The sequence below is a fragment of the Ictidomys tridecemlineatus genome, chromosome 6, assembly GCF_052094955.1.
Source record: "Ictidomys tridecemlineatus isolate mIctTri1 chromosome 6, mIctTri1.hap1, whole genome shotgun sequence".
NCBI lineage: Eukaryota > Metazoa > Chordata > Mammalia > Rodentia > Sciuridae > Ictidomys > Ictidomys tridecemlineatus.
The window spans coordinates 115250542-115274821 of NC_135482.1; positions in this window are offsets into that span (position 1 = coordinate 115250542).

Sequence of the window (24280 nt, forward strand, 5' to 3'; positions counted from 1 at the left end):
GAGACTGAATTCTCAGGAGTTTGTTGCTCTCAAGCTATCTCACACAAAGCAATGATGGGTCTCAACCATTCCTCCATTTCTGCTCCAGCATCTTCTGTTCCTTGCAAGCTATTTTTCTCTGTATTTGTCAACCTTTCCAGTTTTAAGAGAATCTCTTGGTCATAGAATCTCATTTCTGTGATGTTTTTAAGAAGGCTTTTTTGATTTTCAGTTTTTAACTCTTTTCTCTGAGTTGAAGCATGGGAATGATGACTTATAAGTTCTTCACACACACTGGAAAAAATAAGTTCCAAATAAGTATGTAAATTAGAACTTAAGAAACTACAAATTGTTCAGAGACTTTAATATATTTTCAAAAATCATCTAATCAAAATCCACAACTGGAATTAATTTCCATCCTTCATTTTTATGTTAGGAAAGTATTTTAGAGTGTGACTCTGACACTTATGAGCAGATTATAAGATAAAAGTTAATGTTTAAAGCTCGGAAACAATACCTCTGTTTTCCATAGCCTAAAATCTATTATCACCACAGCATGTGATATATAGTATATTTTTTTCTATGATGCTGATTTGTATATGATAAATTATCAATTCAGTTAATATTAACCTACTTATTATTAGGAAAACTAGATTCAGTGTCTTACATCTTGACTTCAGTCAAGATATTTTGCAAATGTGCAACCATGAAATGTATGTATTATGTATATGGTACAATAAATGGGAAAACATTCAATGTAAAAGAAAGTAATTTTTCCAATTAATTCATAAAAAGATCACTTCATGATATGACAGTATGCTAGAAAAATAAAGATCAATATCTAATTTATATGATTTCTTTTAGCTAGGAAGACAAAATTAAGTTAGGCATTATAAATCATGAAGTTTCTATTAAATGGGAAGCGTAGGTATAAAACAGCAAAGCTGGCAAAGGAAGTATCAGAAAAATAAAAAGAATTGGAAGTTAATAGGAGCATTGAAGAAAAACTTCACTTGTGATCTGATGTTCTGAAATGAAGCAGAAAGTTCTTCTTGTTCTGCCAAGATTCTCAACCTTTATCTTCCCCAAATTTCCGGATTTATATGGATTTCAGATTTGGTTAGTAATCTAACACCATAGAATATAAAAACCTTCAATGTGCTCATTAGGTTCCCTTATTTCAGGGCTCAGAAAAAATACTATTTGACTAATCTTTTTTGAGAAGATTGGATTATAAATTTGTAGATTGCATGACTTTAATTGGATATATCCAGCTATTCAGCATTGAAAAATAATTTAAATGATACATATTTTATAAAACATTTCAACTTGAAATACCCAACAGGTTTAGGATCTTTAAACAATACCACAAATATCATGATATTATTATTTGTAGTTACTCAATGGGTTACAAGATAAAAGCAGCTGAAGTGTATTTAAGCTTTCCCATAAAATGAATTTTATGCTAACATTTCAGAAATTATACTTCAATGAGAGACACATTATAATATTAATAACAGTATTAATTTTTCTATTAAAATAAAATTTTTTTCATGAGTGTTGTCTGCAACTTTTCAGAGTAGAAAGCCCCAGAACTCACTTTCTTACAAACACTGACACAGAAAGATTATGGTCTAATGATCCTGTAGGAACATACCAGAAGCCAGTTATGAAATTGGGTTTTTCCATAGAATATACAGTTTTATTTAAAGAAGGGAAAGAAGCCATTTCCTTTAACCTGTTGTCAACCCCATGCCCAACCTAACAGGATAAACATAATTCATGACTACTTTCTTAGGAGGAAGAGTGGATATGCTTCCAATATTCAAGGTGTTGTTTAGGGAGAGACAGTGTCTGAGGAAATTGTTTGTCTTACATATCTCAATGCTCATATGAGGAAATCTCTTACTTTCAATACCTGAGTAGGGCTCCGAACCAGAGAGAGCTCAAGAGGACTGTCTAAGTCTTTACAATAGTGCAATAAGACACCAGCGGGAAGAATAGAGTACAAGACCTTCCTAAAAAAACCAGAAAACCTGTCTAATTCAGAAACCATAATTCAAGTCCACAAAGAAACACTCTCTTAAAAGATTTCTGGGGCTTCCAACATTTCCAACTAATTTGGAAAACTTGTACCCCATACAAAACGGATTCACAAAGTCTGGAAGAGGTAGCTGTTTTTTCAAATGCAGAAACAAACAAACAAAAAATTGTAACATAACTAACAAGACACATGAAGAAACACAGAAACACAAATAAATCAATAAAAAAAGACAAATCCTAAGACTTTGAAAGTAATATGAATAATTTCATGAAATGAAAATAGTCCTCTTAAAGTACATACATGTGATATCAGAGAATACAGGCAATATAAAACTACACAAAGGAGTTGGGATTGTGGCTCAGTGGTAGAGCAGTTGCCTAGCATTCACAAAGCCCTGGGTTTAATCCTCAGCACCACAAAAAAAAATGAAAAAATAAAATAAAGTTACTGTGTCCAACTACACTAAAAAATAAATATTAAAAATAAAAATAAAACTAGGGCTGGGGATGTTGCTCAAGGAGTAGCGCACTCGCCTGGAGTGTGTGCAGCCCAGGTTAGATCCTCAGCACCACATACAAACAAAGATGTTGTGTCCGCAAAAAACTAAAAATAAATATTAAAAAAATTCTCTCTCTCTCTCTCTCTCTCTCTCTCTCTCTCTCTCTCTCTCTCTCAAAAAAAAAAAAAAAGAAAAAGATAAAGAAAAAAAACTACAAAAAATCAGGAAAATACATGTAAAATATAAAAATGCCAACACAACAGTATAAAAGCTAAATAAAACAATATATGAAAAAAAATTCACTATATGTGTTCAGTAACAGATTTGATCAAGCACAAGAGTGAGTCACTGAACTAAAATACAGGCTTTTTGAAATTACTGATAGAAATAAAAAGAAAAGCAAAAATAAAATAAAATTTTATAAGTGAAAAAACTTTACGGGACTTATGAGATAGTTTCAGAAAAATTAATATGTGTTTTGCATGTATCTCTAAAGAAGAGAAAGAAAAGGGGGAGGAGAACTCATTTGAAAAACTAATAGAATTTTTTTTTCAATTCTGAGAAAGAAAATGGATACTCAAATTCAAGAAGCTCAAAGAACAATAATTAAGATAAATCTACAAAGGACCCACAGTGAGGGAAGCATATCCACTTTTCCTCCTAATTGTAACTACCAAATTGTAACTACCAAAATTTAAAAATCAAGATTTTTGATGGGCTGTGGCTGTGGCTCAGCAGTAGCACACTTGGCTGGCATGTCAGAGGAACTGGGTTACATTCTCAGCACCTCCTATAAATAAATAAATAAAAGTCTGTTCAATTCTCAGCACGACATGTAAATAAATAAGTAAAGTCTATTCACAAACAAAAATAACTAAATAAATAAATAAATTAAATGAAAATGAAGAATTCTGAACACAAGAACTGAAGAGTGATTTATCTTTTATAATGGAGCTTCCAGAAAATCATCAGAAGATTTTTTGAAAGAAAAATTTAGGTAAGAGTTTATGTATTAATTTTTCAAATAAAAGAGATGCACACACAAATTAAAAACAATTTGACAATAAAGAAAAAGAGCATCAGCAATAATGTCCTTTATAAACTTAAGAAAAAATAACATCTTTCTTGAAAAAAAAATACTGAGTGAGTAAATCACCACTAGACATAATTTATGGGAACTGTTACAGGGAGTCTTTCAAGTAGAAACTTAAGAATACTAGGCAGTAACAAAAATAAGCAAATGACCATAAAAACATTCTGAGAAAGAAATATATACAAATACAGACTTTTTTTAATCAGAAAACTTTGTTTTATTTCTCATCACTGACAGTATAAAATATTCTAATTTGAATAAAATTATAAAATTATTTCTCCTTTTTTAAATTTGTTTTTTTTATCTACACATGACTCTAGGATGTATTTTAACATATTATAAATATATGGAGTGCAAATCATTCCAATTTTTATTCTATTCTTGTGTGGATACACTGGTCTTGTGTTCATATGAGCATAGGAGAATCATGTACAATTCATCCTACTTCATTTTCTATACTCTCCTTTCATTTTCTTTTGTCCAAGTAAGTGAAATCCTATACTTACCCTCCCTTTTTATGGATTAGCATCCACATCTCAGAGAGAACATTTGGCCTTTGATTATTTTGAGACTAATTTATATCACTTAGCATGATAGTTTCAGTCCCATCAATTAATAACAACAAAAAATGCCATAAATTCATTCTCCTTAAGGCTGAGTAATATTCCATTGTGTATATATACACCATACTTTCTTCATCAATTCATCTCTTGAAGGGAACCCCAGGTTGTTCCAACAATATGAATTGTTAATATTATTCTATTTCACACTTAAAATGGCTAATATGTTTTTTTAAAGAAATTACTATTTGATTTTTCTTAATTAATGACTTTCATTAATTTAAGTATCACTTAAATTAATTCAATCTGAACTGAAAATTAGAAATTTAAAATGCCAGCATATTTTAATGCAAAACAACTATGTACATATCTAACTTAAGAATGTTCAAATGGCATTACAAAATGGGGTACTTAATAGTGCGTGGGACTGTAAAATAAAAAATGAAATAAACCTGTCACTCTTGTAAATTGTTTATTTTAAATTAAAATTTGAAGAATATAATCTGTGAGTTTAAAAAAATGGCTAAGATGGTAAAATCCATTATGTTTTTATCACACGCAGTAAAGATGAGGAAATTAATGTTACCCTTAACCAATATGCTTGAAGAACTTTTATGTAACAGGATAATGGAAAAAGAGAGACCTGTGAGAACAGAAGCAGATTGGAGTGATATAGCTGCAATCTGACAAAAATTGAGGAGGATTAAGTGTTGTCACAAAAGCTAGGAAGATGAATGAATGGATTTTATCCAGAGTCACAGAAGGAGCACAGCGTTTTTAGGTTTCAGGGAATAAGTTAGCTGTGACAGTGATGATAGGATCAGCAGTAGTAGGTAAATCACATATTTTTTTGTTAGTATAATTGGGAATGGCAAAACCCTTTCAAAATGCTTAAGCATTCAAGTGGTATGTGCAGAAAGTTTCATTCAATAAAACATTTTAAGAACTACCATGTTTATCAGTCTTTGATGAAACAATGTCAAATTTCTGAAAGTAAATTTAATAACAAAATAACAAATTTATTTGCCCCTTTTCCTTTATATGTGAACTATACAAGCAAATTTTCAAATCACATTAGATTCTTTAATGCAAATTATCTCTAATACTTTTTTGTGCAGTTTGAGAATTGAAAGGGAAAGGATTGTGCCTGGCCCATAGTTTTAGCTAATTGAGAAAAATAAGTCAATTTTACAAGAAAGACATTATCAATAAACAATTCACAATGCAAAATTCTTCATTTCAGACAAAAACTATTTCAATTGTATCTTCTGAGGACTTGCCAAGTTTATCTATGCCTATATTTAAATTTATTTGATAGCTTTGTTCTTCTGTTGGAAAAAAAGTCTTTTTTTTTAATTCTGACAACCCATGTCAATGATCTACTTGGAAGATTTTTATGACCTCAAAAGGGGTAGGGATATTTTCTCACCATCAAGCAAGCAATTCTGCAGGAAAAACAAAACAAAAACCCACCAGCTACGTATCTAGGTGTTCTCTAATCCAATTCAGTTCTGACACTCAATCTACCTGGAGATAGAGTTAGAATCTCCCAGTTGAGTGCAAAGTCTCCAAGACTTCCTGCACTATCTAATGCTAGTCACAAATCCCAGGTTGTTTCACATGTGCTCCTGACAGGTAAAGTATAAATCAAAATTTCTATAGTCATTTACTTGGGTTCAGTTGATATGACAGAGCAGCTCAAAAAACACAAAGAAACAATAATTTGTACTGGTTTATTATAAAAGGTATTATAAGTATAGATGAAAAGACACATGGGGCAAGGCACCTAGGAGGTAACAGAGAGCTTCTGTATCCTCTACAAGTGCAAAACCCCCCAGGAACATCCATGCACTGGGCTTTCCAAAAGCTATCTGAACTCTGTCCTTTTGAGTTTTTCTTGGAACTTCACTGTATATACACAAATGAAGTGTAAAAAATTGTGCAGAAAGGTAAGTGAACCACAAGAATAAGACTTATTGCTAATAGGGGGGTTAGGGAGGGCAGAAGAATACAACTGACACTAGGATTGCTGTATGTATACACATGGATGTATAACCAATATGATCCTGAAATCTGTACATGTGGAAAAATGAGAATTCATACCCTATTTGAATCAAATGTATGATATGTCAAGATCATTGTATTGTCTTGAGCAACTAATACAAAAAAAAAATAAAGAACTAATATAAGAAAAAAAAGAGGAAACCCAGAAAGTCCAGTACACATTCTTCTTACATCCTTCCTATGTAACAGTCTTCCCTGTAACTTATGGGACAGAATGACTTCTAGAATGAGGAGGGTCTTATGACATTCTACCAACCAAATGTAAGCCAGAGAATTTGTTTATGACCAGCTCTAAGATAAAAAAGTTAAAAATCTAGAGTTTTTATGACCCACATTTGGGAAGAGAAATTCTAGTTCTGTTGCCTGCCTTGAGTAGGGTATGAGCCATTTATCATGGATGACTCACCCCTGCTTAAAAAATTGAAATCATATTATAGCTCTTTAAATATGTAGATTATAATCAAACTTATATATGTGTCATATGAATATAATGATTCATGTAGGATATTAAGTTGATGAATTTAAATTTATTCACAATATTAATGTTGCTAAATAATCACCTATGTATTTTATATGATAACAGAATTACTATTCTGTAGAAAAAGTTGTTACCTTGCTTTTACACATAAAGCGTAAGACTTTTTAAATAGGTGATTATAATAAAAACACTCAGTTCTTTTTTCTTCCTATACTTGTATATTAAACTAAATTTTATTCAGTAATTTATAATGACTCAAAATGACAGTGGGTATAAAATTTGTGGGGCATATGTTATTACTTATTCCATGTGTCACTTTCTTAATTCTATGTGATAATACATCACTTTGGACATTAAACTCCTTTTTTGTCTTGGTTTTTTTCTTTTGAAAATCCAACCCAAGTGGTGAGTCATCCAACACCATGTAAAGTGTCACACACAGGCAATACAAAAAATCCATAAATTGAGAAGTTAAGAAAATAAATGTAAATATATTGGTTTTGACTTTTACTTGATTGTGAAAATCTTTGCTTTCTCTGAGACACATATCAGTTTGTTATTTATTTAGAACATATTGTCAAAATAAAAATAGTATGGTATCAGAGAGAGGAGAGGGCTGTACTATGGAATGGTGCAATCCTGCGTTTCAATCTTGCTTTTCTAGTTTCATGTTGATAGATTTGGGCCTGACTAGTAGTCAATACTTGACTTTCTCATATTGAAATACTATAAAATATATTGATTTAGAAAATATTTCATAGTAATGAAAAAAATTATAAGTAGTCTAGAATGGCACCTGTTCCGTAAATATTAGATTAAATATTATGAATTTTTAATTTAAAAAGATAATGTTATCATTGACTTTCCTCTCCATAAAACAAAAATAAAGAGAAAGAAAAGGGACCTAATATATTTTGGCACTATTTTCTTCAACTATTGCATTGAAATTACCATTTTGCTCCATAGTTCAAATCACTCAGGGTAACTAAGATATTTGTAAAAAACACAACAGTGTCCCAATTACATCCTCTCCCCAAAAAGTACAACATAATTTAATGAGTTCATGGCACCAACACACAGGCAAGAAATTCCATGTCTTTCTCACACCAAGATTTCATAGTACTTTAGTTTCTGCCACCACAAAACCAAACACACTAGTGTTTTCCTGGGGAATGTCACTCATCTTCCCTGTTACTAGCCTAAGTCTTTTTCCAATGGCTATTGGGGGGTTGGGGAAAGCAGAGGGTTACACTTCTCTTTTACTCTGCCTCAACCACCATTCTTTCTCTATAATTTTATTTTATATTAAAAGATTTTCTTTTCACTAATCCGTATCTCCAATTCTAGGCATCTGATATTTGGAATTTCAATTCGTAATTTTTTGCCTGCCTCAGTTCAACTCCTAAATTGCTCTTTTAATGACCAAATGAAAAGTGTAGCCTTACTTGGCAGTGCAAGTTCTACATAATTTGTCTACTTGACATAATAATGCTGAAAGGACTAGAGTACTGGATTTGAGAAAATCTTATAAAATGTGGAAATAGGATGTAATTTCTTCTGGAGCTATTATATGTGATAAAATTTTGTTTTTCTCACACTAATAAATACGAAGTAATGACAATGGAATAAATGAACTCCGACAATAATCTGCTGAAAAGCAGAGAAACATGCCATCATTCTTAGGGTTTGAAACACATAGTTTTTAAGAATGTGGTTGGTATAGCTGACAGTCTTCTAATAGTCTTTACTAATCTGTCTGATGTTAAACTGTGCTCTCCTCCTCTTCTTCCTCCCCTTCCTCTCCTTCCTCCTCCTCCTCATCCTCTTCCTCCTCCTCTACCTCCTCGTCCTCCTCTTCCTCCTACTTCTCCTTTCTAGTTTCATACAGATTAAAGCACAAGAAGAGATACTGGATATATAGAATGTTGACCTATATTTTTATCTAAGTCCAAGCTAATAAAGGAGGTAATACTAGCATGGCTTATTGAAGTAATGAATCTAGATTATAATATTTTCCTGATAGTAGCATATAGATAACTAGAAAAATAATGATAACATTAATTTAACCCATCATTGCTATAATTTTTCTTGAAAACAATTATTTACTAGTTCTCATTAGTTATACATGACAGTAGAAAAATCTTTGATTCAATTTACACAAATTGAGCAGAATTTTTTGCGTCTGATTGTACATGAAGTAGAGTCACACCATTCATGCAAGTATATATGTACCTAGGGTAATGATGTCTACCTCATTCCACCATCTTTCCTACCTTCTTTTTCCCTTGCCTTTGTCTTATCCAAAGTTCCTCCACTCATCCCATGCAACCCCCACACTTATCAGAGAAAACATTAAGCTTTTTTTTTTTAAGTTTGGCTTATTTTACTTAGCAAGATGATTTTCTCCAACTCTATTTACCTGACAATACTATAATTTTATTCTCTTTTAATGCTGAGTAATATTCCACTGTAGATATGTACCACAGTTTCTTTATCTATTCATCTATTGAAGGACATGTAGATTGGTACTATAGTTTAGGAATTGTGAATTGTACTGCTATAAACATTTATATGGCTGTGTCACTGTAGAATGCTATTTTTTAGTCCTTTAGGTACAGAATGAGGAGTAGGATTGGGTTAAATGGTCGTTCCATTCCAAGTGTCCTAAGGAATCTCCACACTACTTTCCATATTGGCTGCACCAATTTGCAGTCCCAACAGCAATTTTGAGTGTGCCTTTTCCCCCACATCCTCACCAACACTTAATGTTGCTTGTATTCTTGATAACTGCCATTCTGACTAGAGTCAAATGAAATCTTAGAGTGGCTTTAATTTTCATTTCTCTAATTACTAGAGATGTTGAATATTTTTTTCATATATTTGTTAATTGATTATACAATTTCTTCTGAGAAGTGTCTGTTCAGCTCATTAGCCCATTTATTGATTGGGTTGATTTTTGTTTTTGTTTTTGTTTTTTTGTTTTGTTTTGTTTTGTTTTATTATGTTTTTGTTTTTGTCTTAAGTTTCATGAGTTCTTTATATATCCTGGAAATTAGTGTTCTACCTGATGTACATGAGATAAAACTTTGCTCCCAAAATATACATCTCTCTTCACCTCATTGATTATTCATTTTGCTGAAAAAAAATCTTTTTAGTTTGAATCTGTCTCATTTATTGGTTCTTGATTGTATTTCTTGTGCTTTAGGAATTTTATTAAGGAAGTCAGAGCCTAATCAAACACAATGAAGATTTGGGCCTACTTTTATTCGATTAGGTGCAGAGCCTTTGTTCTAATTCTGAGGGTTTTGATCTACTTTGAGTTGAGTTTTGTACATGGTGAGAGATAGGTATTTAGTTTCATTTTGGTGCATATGGATTTCTAGTTTTCCCAGCATAATTTGCTGAAGAGGACATATTTTCTCCAATGTATGTTTTTGGCACCTATGTCTAGGATGAGATACTTGTATTTATGTGGGTTTGTTTTTGCATCTTCTATTTTGCACCACTAGTCTACATGCCTATTTTGGTGCCAGTACCATGCCATTTTTGTAGTATGGTTTAAGGTCTGGTATTGTAATGCCTTCTGCCTCACTCTTATTTGATTAAAAAATTGTTTTGGCAACTTTGAGTCTCTAATTTCATCAGATAAATGTCATGATTTTTTTTGTTTTATTTCTATAATGAATGATGTTGAGATTTCAGTTGGAATTCCATTGAATCTTTATAGTGCTTTGGAAAGTATGGCCATTTTGACAATATAAATTCAGTCTATATAACAGTATGGGATATTTTTCCATTTCTAAATTCTTTTTCAATTTCTTTCTTTCGTGTCCTATAGTTTACATCATAGAAGTCTTTCATCTCATTTGTTTATTCCCAGGTATTTTATTTTTTTATTGTTTGAGGCTATTATGAATGGGGTAGGTTTCCTAATTTCTCTTTTGGAGGATCAATCACTGTTATATAGAAATGCATTTGATTATAGGCATTGATTTTGTATCCTGATACGTTGCTGAATTTATTAATTAATTATAGAAGATTTCTGATTAAATTTTCTTGGAAACACTGAGTATAGAATCATGTCATCAACAAATAACTATAGTTTGAGTTCTTCTTTTCCTATTCATATCCCTTTAATTTGCTTCCTCTGTTGCTCTGGGTATAGTTTTGAGGACTACATTGAACAGAAGTGGTGAAAGAGGGCATCCCTGTCTTTTTTCCAGTTTTAGAGGAAATGCTTCCAATTTTTCTCCATTTAGAATGATGTTGGTCTTGGGTTTAGCATAGATAGCTTTTACAATGTTGAGTGATGTTCTTACTATCACTAGTTTTTCTAGTGTTTTGAACATGAAAGGGTCTATTTTGTCAAATACTTTCTCTGCATCAATTCATATAATCATTTGATTCTTAAATTTAAGTCTATTAATATGATAAATTATATTCATTGATTTCCATATGTTGAACCAACCTTACATCCCTGGAATGAACCACACTTGATCACAGTGCACTATTTTTCTAAATACGTTTTTATATGTGATTTTCCAAAATTTTGTTGAGAATTTTTGCATCAATGTTTATCAGGGATATTGTTCTGAAATTTTCTCTTTGATGTGTCTCTGTCTAGTTTTGGTATCAGGATAATACTAGCCTCATAGAATGTGCTTTGAAAGGGGTCCTTCCTTTTCTATTTTATGGACTATTTTGAGAAGTATTAGTATTAATTTCTCTTTGCTTATCTTCTAGAACTTGGCTGAAAATCTGTCTGGTCCCAGGCTTTTCTTGGTTAGTAGGCTTTTAATGGTGTCTTATTTTTTTTGCTTGAAATTTATCTGTTTAAATTGTGTATGTCCTCCTGGTTCAGTTTGGGTAGATCATATGCCTCTAGACATTTATTGGTTTCTTCAAGGTTTTCTACTGTACTGTAGTATAATGTTTCAAAATAGTTTTTAATTGTCTTTATATTTCACTAATCTATTTCATGATATTTCCTTTTTCATCACAAATTTAAGTGATTTGAGTTTTTTCTTTTCTTATTTTCATTAGGGTAGCTAAGAGTTTGTCAATTTTATTTATATTTTCAATGAACCAGCTTTTTATCAATTTTTTGAATTGTTTTTTTTGTTTCAGTTTCATTGATTTCAGTCCAGATTTTAATTATTTCCTGCCTCCTACTACTTTTGGTGTTGGTTTGTTTTTCTTTTTCTAGGGCATTGAGATGTAATGTCAGGTTGTTTATTTGATGACTTTTTCTTCTTTTAATGAATGTGCTTAATTACTCATTACCATATTGATATAATTTTATGGTTGTATTCATATGTAGAAGAATGAAACTAGATTCCCATATCTTAACCTGTATAAGAGTCAACCCAAAATACATCAAAAACTAAGCAATTGTTTAAAGAAAAAATAGGAAAAAACTTCAACACATGGTCACAGACAATAAATTTCTGAACAAAATATCTGTAGTAATTATAAGAATCAATAATTGGGATGGTATAAAATTAAACAGCATCTACATAGCACAGGGAAGAATTAACTCAATGAAGAGAAAGCCTAAAGAATAGGAGAAAATCTTTGCTAGCAAATACTCTAAGGGAGAATAATTATCAAGGATACATGAAAAATTCCAATAACTCAATATTCTCCCACACCAAAATAAAAAAATTCAATCAATGAATTGGAATATCAACTAAGAAGACGCTTCTCAAAAGAAAAATTTCAAATACCCAACACTTCTATGAAATAATAAAGATTACCATCTTTATCAGGTAAATTCAAATCAAACTATAATGAGATTCTATTTCATACCAGTCCTAATTCTTGATGAAGAATTCAAATAATAATAATATTGGTGAGCATGTTAGGAGAAGAATCTCTTACATATTGTTAGTGAAAACGTAAATCAATACAGCCATCATGAAATAAGTATGAAGGCTCTTCAGAAAGGTAATAATTAAACTATCAGATTCTCTATATCTACTACTAATTGACATTAATTCCAATGAATTAATCACATTATATTTGGTTATATGCATATCCATTTTTATCATAGCACAATTCATAATAATTAAGTTATGGAAACAGCCTAGGTGTCCATCAACAGAAAAATGGATAAAAAATATGGTATAGATACAGTAATGAAGTTTTATTCAGTTATAATGAAGAACAAAATGATGTATTTTTCTGGAAAATGGATAAAACTGGAGAGCATCATGTTAAGTAATTATATGGAAGATACTGGGAAAATAAATTTTTAAAAATTGCCATCACAAAAGTAGAAGGGAGACTTTCTGGATAGAGAAATGAGGGCCAGGGGAGGAAGGAAAAGAGGATAAGAGGAGTTTCTGAGTAGTAAAATTGATGTTATAAGCATGTATCATTATATCACCATGAAACCCACTGTTATGTGTATTTAATAATCTCTAATAAAGAAGAAACAAAACAAAATCACCAAAACCCAAATCATTTTATTGCTGTGCTTCCTGGTACATGCTCCTAACCATTTTACTAGTCGCTACCTCAGTGTCTACCCAGAGGAATTAAAAGACTGCTTGACATGATTGCCATGCTCCTTGTCAACTATACCCATTCATGACATAATCCTACTTTTCAAGATAAAAAGGTTTACTCTTTACAAATTTATTTTACCTCATTTCTTTTTTAGTCATCATCATTAAAACAGTACAAATATAAATAACTTCAAAATTTTTCTTGAGAAACTTTGCACTGATCAGTGTCCCATAACCAGCCAATCACTTACTATATCAGAAAAATAGAGCTTTATAATGTATCCAATGTTCCTTGCAGCATCCCTCCAGGAATCTCCTTTTAATCATTAGCTATTTACTTGTAAAATTTCTCATCAAATACACATGGATTAAAAAAAACATGAAAATATCTCTTCAAGTACAATCCTGGCCCATTCTTTCTCTATAGAATGGATGCAGGCCAAGACAGGCAAGTAGTTTAGTTTTGTTTATGCTATGGAATGGAATTCTCAGAGGTAAAGTAATAATAATAATAATGATAACTCTCAGTGGAATAAAATTTTGTTTTACTGTAGTACAATGCTGTAAGTGGTATTCCAACTTGTCTGTGCTCAGTAAAAGATTTTAAATTTATTTTGTCTAACCTCACTTTAGACAGATCCAACTGACTGTTTTCACACCATGAATTCATTGATATGAGTCCAAGATCCCATTCTTATACTTATTAGAGACAGGGAAGAAGGTGGTGCAGAGTTTTCACCTACCACCACCAGTATGGGTAACTGAGCAATGTCTCAAGTCCTGAATGGTTGTTTATAGACAGTAAAGAGGATTGTCTTATTCAAAGAGCACAAGATGAAAACGTGGTAATTATTTGGACACAGGCAATGTAAAATGGTCAAGAGAAAAACACAAATAGAAACTGGGCAGTCTGTGGGCTTGTGCAACTGCCAAGTGTTTCTGTGACAGTGGTGTCAAATGGTACTTGCTATTTCAGTTTCCAGAGCCAAGGATCGACAACTTTGTTTTATGCTCCATAAAATTCACCACTCTTGCTTCCTTGGGTGGAGATAAAGATCTCAGAATTAGGGTACAAACTTGAAGACAAGAAATCATATTAGTTAATGAAAATCAGTGTTTCACTCTGATATACTATTTCATACTTTCACTATTCTATTGGAGTAGCTACTATATTTTTCTCCTTCCTATGTTACCATTTTAATCATGCACAAGAGACACATTGTCTAAGATCCCTTATAATAAATGTTCATTTGATAAAATACACTGCTAGTTCTACACAAGAAGGCATACCTGAGTGCCTGAGTGAGAAAGGCTTTAAGAATCTGTTTATGGTCTTATTCTTTTGAAAAGAAAGCATTTGCTGATTGTGGGCATAAAAACATTGCAATGTGATGACACAATCCTTGTAATGCCCAGAAGGCTAGCCCCAACAGGTAAGAGATGGTCAAATTATTAAAATATATTTCTGCTCAAAAATCATTCTAATCTTTCTAATTTAACATTAGACTCCCTCTAATATTGTCATACTTCATTAGACACACAATGCCTCTTACAAGATGGTCACAACCTATGTTCATAGTCTTTTTTCCACTCTCTCCTGTGTTTCTTTAGCCCTAAGAATAAACAGCTACTTGCTATGACTACAATGTATCATATTATTTAATTTCTAGAATCTTTGCTTACGTTTCCCTATTAGGTTGGATCACCCTTTACCCATATTCTATGCCTAGTAATCTTTCAAATTTTAAGTCAAATACTACTTTTTCCAAAATAGCTATATGCACAGAAAGAATAAATACTTTTTTCCTTCATGTAGCAATTTTTTAATTAGGTCTCCTAGAACAGTATCTGTTTTAGTCAACTTTTTCACTCCTGTGCCTAAAAGATCTGACCACAATTTTAGAGGAGGAACACTTTATTTAGTTGCTCACAGTTTCAGACGTCTTAGTCCATAGAAGACTGGCTCCATTCCTGTGGGCTGGAGGTGAGGCAGAACATCATCTTGGAAGAGTGGGGTTGAGAGAAGCGGTTCAAATAACAATCAGGAAGTGGAGAGAGACTCCACTCTCCAGATACAAAATATATACCCACAGCCACGCCCCCAATGAACCACTTGCTCCAGCCACAACACACCTGCCTCTAGTTACCACCCAAATAGTCCCATCAGGGATTAATTAGTGGATTAGTTTAAGCCTATGAACCAATCATTTATCATCTACACCTTCTTGCATTGCCTCATATGTGAGTTATTGGGGGACACCTCACATCCAAACCATAGCAGTATCATTATTTTTTAATAAATCTATTATTGATATTACATAATTAAATGCTTTGGGATGCAAGTAATAATACTTCCCATTACACTTTGAACATGATATCTGTGATTTACAAATAGTTTAATGACTATTCATTAAATGAGTAACTAAACTGCAAACAATTCTGTACTAATCTCATACTATAACTAATACACACCACTTTTATACTGGGAAATTCCATAAGCATTTGCTAATTATATCATTAATAGAAGCAGAAAATACTTTTGAGGACTAAAAAATTAATGATATGATTTGGGGTCAAATATGAAGGAAAAAAAGCATGGTTGAATAGAAATGAATGGTCTTAAGCTAGACACATCTAGATCTACACCTAAATTTTATACTTCTAGTTGTGAAGTCAATAATTATTTAACCTGTCTGAAATTCATTGCTATTTTTTAAATGTGAATAATAATAAGGAAAATAAAGATAAGAAAGAGATAAGTGCAGGTACATAGTAGTTCATCATTTAACATGAATGTTTTCCTTTTCCCGAGATCATAAGAACCTAACAGTTTAACACAGTGGGCTGTGGAGATGGAACAGAGCAGCTTAAAACTGTCCAGAGATAGAGAAAAAAACACAAGAGTATGTAGTTATGGGGTTATATAATTATAAAGAGAATAGAATCGCATTTGCCACAATAGAATTAAATCATTTTACAAGGCATGTTTTTTACTCCTTTTTAATATTGTTTCCTAAACTCATTTTATAATATTCTGGTTTCTAGTGCAAAAAACTAGTGCTAAATTTTTCTTGAGGTATTTAGAATTTTATTTTTTAAACATACCTCTTATCTATTTTATTTCTGTAGCTATGCATGGAAGCTACCCTCTTTATAGTTTCTTCTTTTGGAAAATATCTCAGCTTCTTCTGTATCACTCTATCACATTTATCTTAAACTTTCTAGTATTATATGTAAAAAACTACTAGTACCTTCTGCTTGATGCAGATAAAAATGACAGAATGAAAAGCTGACTCTGAGAAACACCCCTAGCTCATTTGCAAAAGAGTGAAACATTTTCAACTGCTTCAAAGATTAAAAAAAATTGAAACAAAGCATAGCTTTTCTTCATTTTTATGCTGAATAAATTTCTTTGAGTATGTAAGTCATACTGAACAGGGCTTACAATAAAATTAATACTTTGGGCAGCTAATTGACTAACTACTTCATTGACTATTCTACTTGATTAAAAAACATGTCTGGATATGAAAACTATCTTTCTCTTAAGGGATTAGGAACTTGGGTTAAATATGAAATGATTCTGAAGGATTAAAGATAAAAGTTAAAAGATCATCTAAGTATCCTTAGCAATTTAAAAAGGCTGTCCCTATCTTGACTATAATGATGCAAATATTGAAGCAAATACCATTCTCAGGAAATTGTCTCAGGTTAAGGTTAAATAGATACATCTAAAGTTATGGTATTAAAGAAATCCAATAGCTATTCCCTTGAGGGGGATCAGAGAGATTGTTGCACACTTACCCCTATGCAATTTATGAAGCTAAAAAGTCTTTACTTTTTCAGACTTTACCAGAATATTGTCTTCTACAGACAAATGATATCAATAATAATAAAATATCTAATATTGCTGGAGGCTTATATTTAGCACTCCATACAATTACACTCCAGGAGAGGAAATGGAGGAGCATCTACTAAAGGAAATTATAAAACTTACTGTGTGGTTAAACATTTATTGAGACATCAGTTATAGGACAAGATGGTTAAGCATTAATTTTCCCTGATTCTTACTGTTAAGGTCAACTAAAAACCATGGAAATTACAGAAGAGACAATACAAGATTTCTGAACATTGGCAAGAAAAAAGACAACTGGTCTGGGATTTTAGGATTAGAGAAAAGGGGGACATGGATCTGGCATTTTTTGATACCTAAACTGGGAACAGAAGACATTTCAGAGAAACCCCACAACTCTGAGACAGATTACCGGTCACATCTAAAACCCCAGGTCAGCCCTGGCAGAGCCAGCAAAGGAAATAGATCTCGAGCTTCAATAAGACTAAAGCTACTTTTCCTTGAGACTTCCAACTACAACCTATTTGACTCACCCCACTGACCCTATATCCAGTGTGGACTACACAGGAAGACAGTGTGACCACCTCTCAAATACAGTGGAACTCCGAAGAACTCTGTTTGCTTTAACAAGAACTTCCCAAGAACAACCTGCTTGGATAGTGTCCTAGACCCCAAAGTCTTCTGCTCATAGGCTTGACTCTCTCACATATTCTCCACCAGCTAGTGGAGTGTGTGTGTCCCAGAAAGCAACTGCCTTCCTGTGGGACCAGTGAGCCATGATGCCCTCTCTCCTCTGAGATCTGTAAGCAATGAAAGAGCTTCTGTCATGTTATACATTTTTATGTGTACCCTCTCAGTGTCTCATCTGACCACACTTTTCCTAAATATTTTCCTAGGCCAGGGTTCTCCTAGAGAGTTACCATCTTGGTATAAGTAAATTGAACAAAAGTCAGACAAAAGACACAAGGGTATTGTGCAGTGCTAACAAGTCTTTTGTGAGAGGGACACCTAGTTAAGTGTTGGAAGTATTAGACCCTTTTCCAGGATGAAGAAGTATTCTGTGAAAACTATACTATAAACACCCGAGATAGTTTCCACAGGAGCCTCATTAAGGCAGGTCTAAAGTTGTTAGAAACTCAGGAGAGAAAACTCAAAGCCAAATTAGGAGAAAAAAATCACATCACAAGAAGCAGTCAGAGAATTAGAAAAACTTCTAATCCATGTATATATAATATGTCAAAATACTCTCTACTGTCACGTGTAGCTAAAAAGAGCCAAAAATAAATAAAATTACCAAAAAACAATAGCAATAAAAAATTTCCCAAAAACCAGCAGCCAGGGAACCACTCTCACCCAGACCAACAGATGATCCTGGCACAGCAAGCTTCCAGCAAGGAAGCATCTTCATCCCACAGACCAGAGACTGCCCTACTCCATCAAAAGACACCAAGGGTCCATAAGTGGAGAGGCCATTTCTACCCCATAGGTAGCACCAGCAAGAAATGGTGGGAGAAACTGTGGAACCACATGAACCAAAGAGACCAAAATGATACAGTGAGATTGATCAAAATTTAACAGCTCACAAAAGTCAGCCAAGGCTTGTATGCGGAAACCTAAGTATCTCATCATTAGTTCTGGTGATAACTCAGTCCATCTAATTCAGCATGCATTAGTTAGCCATTTCCTCAGTTAGAAAAGCCTGTAGATATAGAGATCAAAGAACTGAGTTGAAGACAAGCACAGTACAAGTCAACAAAAAACAAAAAAACAAACCTCATTTTCTATCTATAGAAGACATTAAAGAATGCTTATGAGTTAGATGCTGGGTATTCTGTCTACCTGGAAATCAAAGGAAATAACACTTCAAAGTTTGAAGCACTCATATAATCAGTTTTGTGTAAAATAAAAGAAATGGCTTTTGAAAGAAGAGTTTTCCAATATTTAATAACATCAAAGGAAACAGTCGTGGTCTCCCTGGAAAATTCAATAAATTAGGGTAACTCTATCACTGTAAGTCTGGTATTTATTTACATCAGTTCTAATAAATTAATTTTCTGTGTATATTATTTTAGGTTCCTAGATGAGGGGATAAAAAATATATAGTCAGAGAACATCAACCTTAAAAGTCACATTGAACCCTCATGATGGGTCCAATATCTGAACCACCAGTGAAAAAAAAAGTTATCCTATGTTCACCTTCTGTCAGTGTATAGGCACCACACTAGACACCAAAGTGCTTTCTGTCAAATTGAGATGATCACCCAGTAAGATTGCAGTGAACATAAAGAACACTGTTGGAGAAAAACTGTGTTTTGACAACTTTTCTTTTCTTTTTTAATAAGAAATGTAGTTAAAAAGACTTAAACTTCAAGATATATCCAATCCTGTTAAAAACAGAAGAAAGTACGTTTATTTAAGACTGTTCTTAAAAAAGCACTAGATGCCTGGCTAAAGACTCACTTCTCCAAGTACGTAGCAAGAAGACTGGCATATCAGTTCCCACAAGTTCATAGAGCTTGATATGCAGAAAGCCCCCACCCCAAGAATGTGTTCCATTTATTTGTCTTCACTCTTGATTCTCCTACTCTTCCTAGTATCCCAGTTTCTGAGTTTTTGTGACTGAAGGTATTACTCATTCTTGAGCATTCCGTGAAGAGTTAGATTATACTATGCTACCATATAAGAATATATTTGTATTTATTGTAAATTGTTTTTTTCATACAAATGTTTTTATATTAAATAGTGATCTCCTTATTTCCATTTAAGAAACTATCTTGTTTTGTACAATATCAGTTCATGGTGAGACTTCCCTTTTTTTCACTGGTGGGCATATGGTATTTTTCTCTTTCGTGGTGTACCACGATGTATTCAATTTGCATTCAACTAAATAGCATTCGTGGTTTTCAAATCTCTTTTATAAAAACTGTAATTAATGTTTTTAAGCTTATATCTTCATGAATATGTTTGATTGCATCTGTAATATATATATATATATATTCTAAACCATGCATTTTTGGAGTCAAAAAGTATGTTCATTAAAATAGGGACAGCTAATGAGAATGCTTTCTAATAAGAACTAGTAACATTCCTGTAAGCACTCAAAAGAGCTTTGCTTACCTCACTTTCCTTACCCACTTTTATTAAAATATTAATTTATTCTAATTTGTTATATATGATAGCAGAATGCAATTCATTTCATATTACACATGTAGAGCACAAATTTTCTAGTCTCTGGTTGTATTTTCACACCATTCATGTCTTCATACATCTACTTAGAGTAATGTTGTCTAACTCATTCCACCCTCATTCTTACTCCCTTGCCCCCTTCCTCCCCTTTGCCCTATCTAAAGTTACTGCATTCCTCCCATGCTCCCCCACCTCAATTGCCTTTGAGTCAGTATCCTCATATCAAAGAAAACATTCAGCTTTTCAATTTTTGAGATTAGCTTACTTCACTTAGCATTATATTCTCCATCCATTTACCTGAAAACACAATCATTTTATTCTCTTTTAATGATGAGTAATATTCCAGTGTGTGTGTGTGTGTGTGTGTGTGTGTTTGTGTATACCAAAGCTTTCCTATCAATTCGTCTACTGAAGGGCATCTGGATTGATTTCACAAAAAATAAAAAACAAACCTCATTTTCTATAAATAGTTATTGTGAATTGTGCTGCTATAAACATTGGTATGGCTGTGTCCCTATAGTATGCTGTTTTTAAGTCCTTTGAGCATAAACCGAGTGGTGGAATAGCTGGGTCAAATGGTGGTTTCACTTCAAGTTTTTTAAGGAATCTCCATATTGCTTTCCAGATTGATTGCACGAATTTGCAGTTCCACCTGAAATGTATGAGTGTCTCCTTTTTCCCACATCCTACCCAACATTTATTGTTGTTTATATTCTTAATAGCTGCCATTCTGACTGGAGTGATGTGAAATAGTAGAATGGCTATGATTTGCATTTCTCTAACTTCTAGAGATGTTGGAAATTTATGCATATATTTGTTGATTGATTGTATATCGCCTTCTGAGAAGTGTCTGTTCAGTTTATTGGCCTACTTATTGATTGGGTTATTTGGGGTTTTTTTTTTTTGATGTTAAGGTTTTTGAGTGCTTTATATATCCTAAAGATTAGTGCTACATTTGATATGCTTGTGGTAGATATTTACTCCCATTGTGTACGTTCTCTATTCATCCCACTGATTGTTTCTTTTGCTGAGAAGAAGCTTTTGAGTTTGAAACCACCCCATTTATTGATTTTTGGTTTTAATTCTTATGCAGTAGAAGTCTTATTAAGGAAGTTGGGGCCTAATCCAACAAGATGAAGATTCGGGCCTACTTTTTCTTATATTAGGCACAAGGTCTCTGGTTTAATTCCTAGATCCTTGATCAACTTTGAGTTGAGTTTTGTGCATGGTGATAGAGATGGAATTTCATTTTGTTACATGTGGATTTCCAGTTTTCCCAGTAACATTTGTTGAAGAGGCTATCTTTTCTTCAATGTATGCACCTTTGTCTAATATGAGATAACTGTAATTATGTGGGTTTGTCTCTGTGTCCTCTATTCTGTACCATTGATCTACTGGTCTATTTTGGTGTTGATACTATGCCATTTTTGTTACTATTGCTTGTAGTATAGTTTAAGGTCTGGAATAGTAATTCTGCAGCTTTATTCTTCTTGCTAAGGATTGCTTTGGCTATTCTGGGTCTCTTATTTTTCAAAATAAATTTCATGATTGCTTTTTCTATTTCTATGAGAAATGTCATTGGGATTTTGACTGGGATTTAATTGAATTTGTATAGTACTTTTGGTAGTATGGTCATTTTGACAATATTAATTCTGCCTATCCAAGAAGAAGGTAGATCTTCCCATCTTCTAAATCTTCTTTAATTTCTTTCTTTAGTGTTCTGTAGTTTTCATTTTACAGGTCTTTCACCTCTTTCTTTAAGTTGATTCCCAAATTTTTTTTGAGGCTATTGTAAATGGGGTGGTTTTCCTAGTTTCTCTTTGAGCCTAATTTTTCTGTACAGAAATACCTTTGACTTATGGGTATTGATTTTATATCCTGTTACTTTTCTGAGTTCACTTTTTAGTTCTAGAAGATTTCTGGTGGATTTTTTTTGGGGGGTGTATTCTAGGTATAGAATCATATCTTCAGCAAATAGTGATAATTTGAGTTCTTCTTTTTCTCTCTGTATCTCTGTAATTACTTTCATGTGTCTAATTGCTCTTGCTAGAGTGTCAAGAGGGCATTTCTGTCTTGTTCCAGTTTTTAGAGGGAATGCTTTCAATTTTTCTCCATTGAAAATGATGTTGGCTTAGGGCTTAGCATAGATAGCTTTTATAAGGTTGAGATATGTTTCTGATATTCCTACATTTTCTAGTGGTTTTAACATGAAGCGGTGCTCTATTTTGTCAAATACTTGCTCTGCATCTATTGAGATGACCATATGATTTTATCTTTGAGTCTATTGATGTGATGAATTACATTTATTTATTTCCATATATTGAACCAACCTTATATCCCTTAGCTGAACCCTACTTGATCGTGGTGCACTATCTTTTTGATATGTTTTTGTATTAAATTTGCCAAAATTTTATTGATAAGTTTTATAACTATATTAATTAGAATATTGGTCTGAAGTTTTCTTTCTTTCATGTGTCTTTGTCTGGTTTTGGAATCAGGGTGATACTGGCTTCAAAGAATGTGTTTTGAAGTGTTCCCTCTCTTTTTTTTTTTTTTCCATGAAACGGTTTGAGAAGTATTGGTGTTACTTCTTTTTTAAAGGTCTTGTATAACTCATCTGTGTATCTGTTCGGTCCTGGGCTTTTCTTTGTTGGTAGGTTTCTGATGGTGTCCTCTACTTTTCATTCTTGAAATTGATCTGTTTGAATTGTGTATATCATCCTGATTTAATTTGGGTACATCATATGCCTCTAGAAATATTTTCAATGCCGTCAATTTTTTCTATTTTATTGGAGCACAAATTTTTAAAATATTTTCCAAATATCTTCTGTATTTCTGTAGTGGCTGTTGTGATATTTTCTTTTTCATCATGGATGTTAGTAAATTGGTTTTGTCTCTCCTCTTCGATATCATGGCTAATGGTTTATCAATTATATTTATTTTTTGAAAGAATCACCTGTTTTGGTTAATTCTTTTCATTGTTTCTTTTGTTTCAATTTCATTTATTTCAGGGCTGATTTTAATTATCCTACTTCTGCTGCCTTTGGCGTTTGTTTGTTCTTCTTTTTCTAGGAATTAACGCCATGCAATTAACTTTCCTCTTAGAACTGCTTTCATAGTGTCCCAGATATTTTGATATGTTGTATCAGTGTTCTCTCTTACCTCTAGGAAAATTTTTATGTACTCCTTGATGTCTTTTACAACTCATTGTTTATTCAATGGCACATTAATTAGTCTCCAGATGTTGGAGTAGCTTTTTAAAAAATTTTATCATTGATTTCTAATTTCATTTCATTGTGGTCTGATAGAATACAGGCAGTATCTCTACTTTTTTGTATTTACTAAGAGTTGCTATATGGCATAATAAATGGTCTGTTTCAAAGAATGATCCATGTGCTGCTAAGAAGAAAGTTTATTTTCTCATTGATGAATAATATATTCTATATATGTCTATTAAGTCTAAGTTATTGATTGTATTTTTGAGTTCTGTAATTTCTTTGTTTAGCATTTGTTTGGAAGATATATCCTGTGGTGAAAAAGGTGTGTTAAAGTTATCCAGAAATATTGTATTGTAGTCTATTTGACTCTTGAACTTGAGAAGACTTTAATTGATGAATTTAGATGCTCCATTGTTTGAGGCATACATATTTATAACTGTTATGTGTTGTTGATATATGGTTCCCTTAAGCAGTATGAAATGTCCATCTTTATCCCTTTTGATTAATTTTGATCAAAATAGTCTTGAAGACTACTTTATTTGAGGATGAGAATGGAAACTCCTGCTGTTTTATACAGACCATGTAATTGATATATTTTTTCTTAACCTTTCACCTTCAGTCTGTGGACGACTTTTCCTATGAGTTAAGTCTTTAGAAGGAAGCATATTGTTGTGTGTTTTTTTTAAATCCAATTTACCAGTCTATGTCTTTTTATTGGTGAGTTTAGGCCATTAACATTCAGTGTTATTATTGAGACATGATTTGTATTTCTGGTAATTTTTGTTTATTTTTTTTTTGAT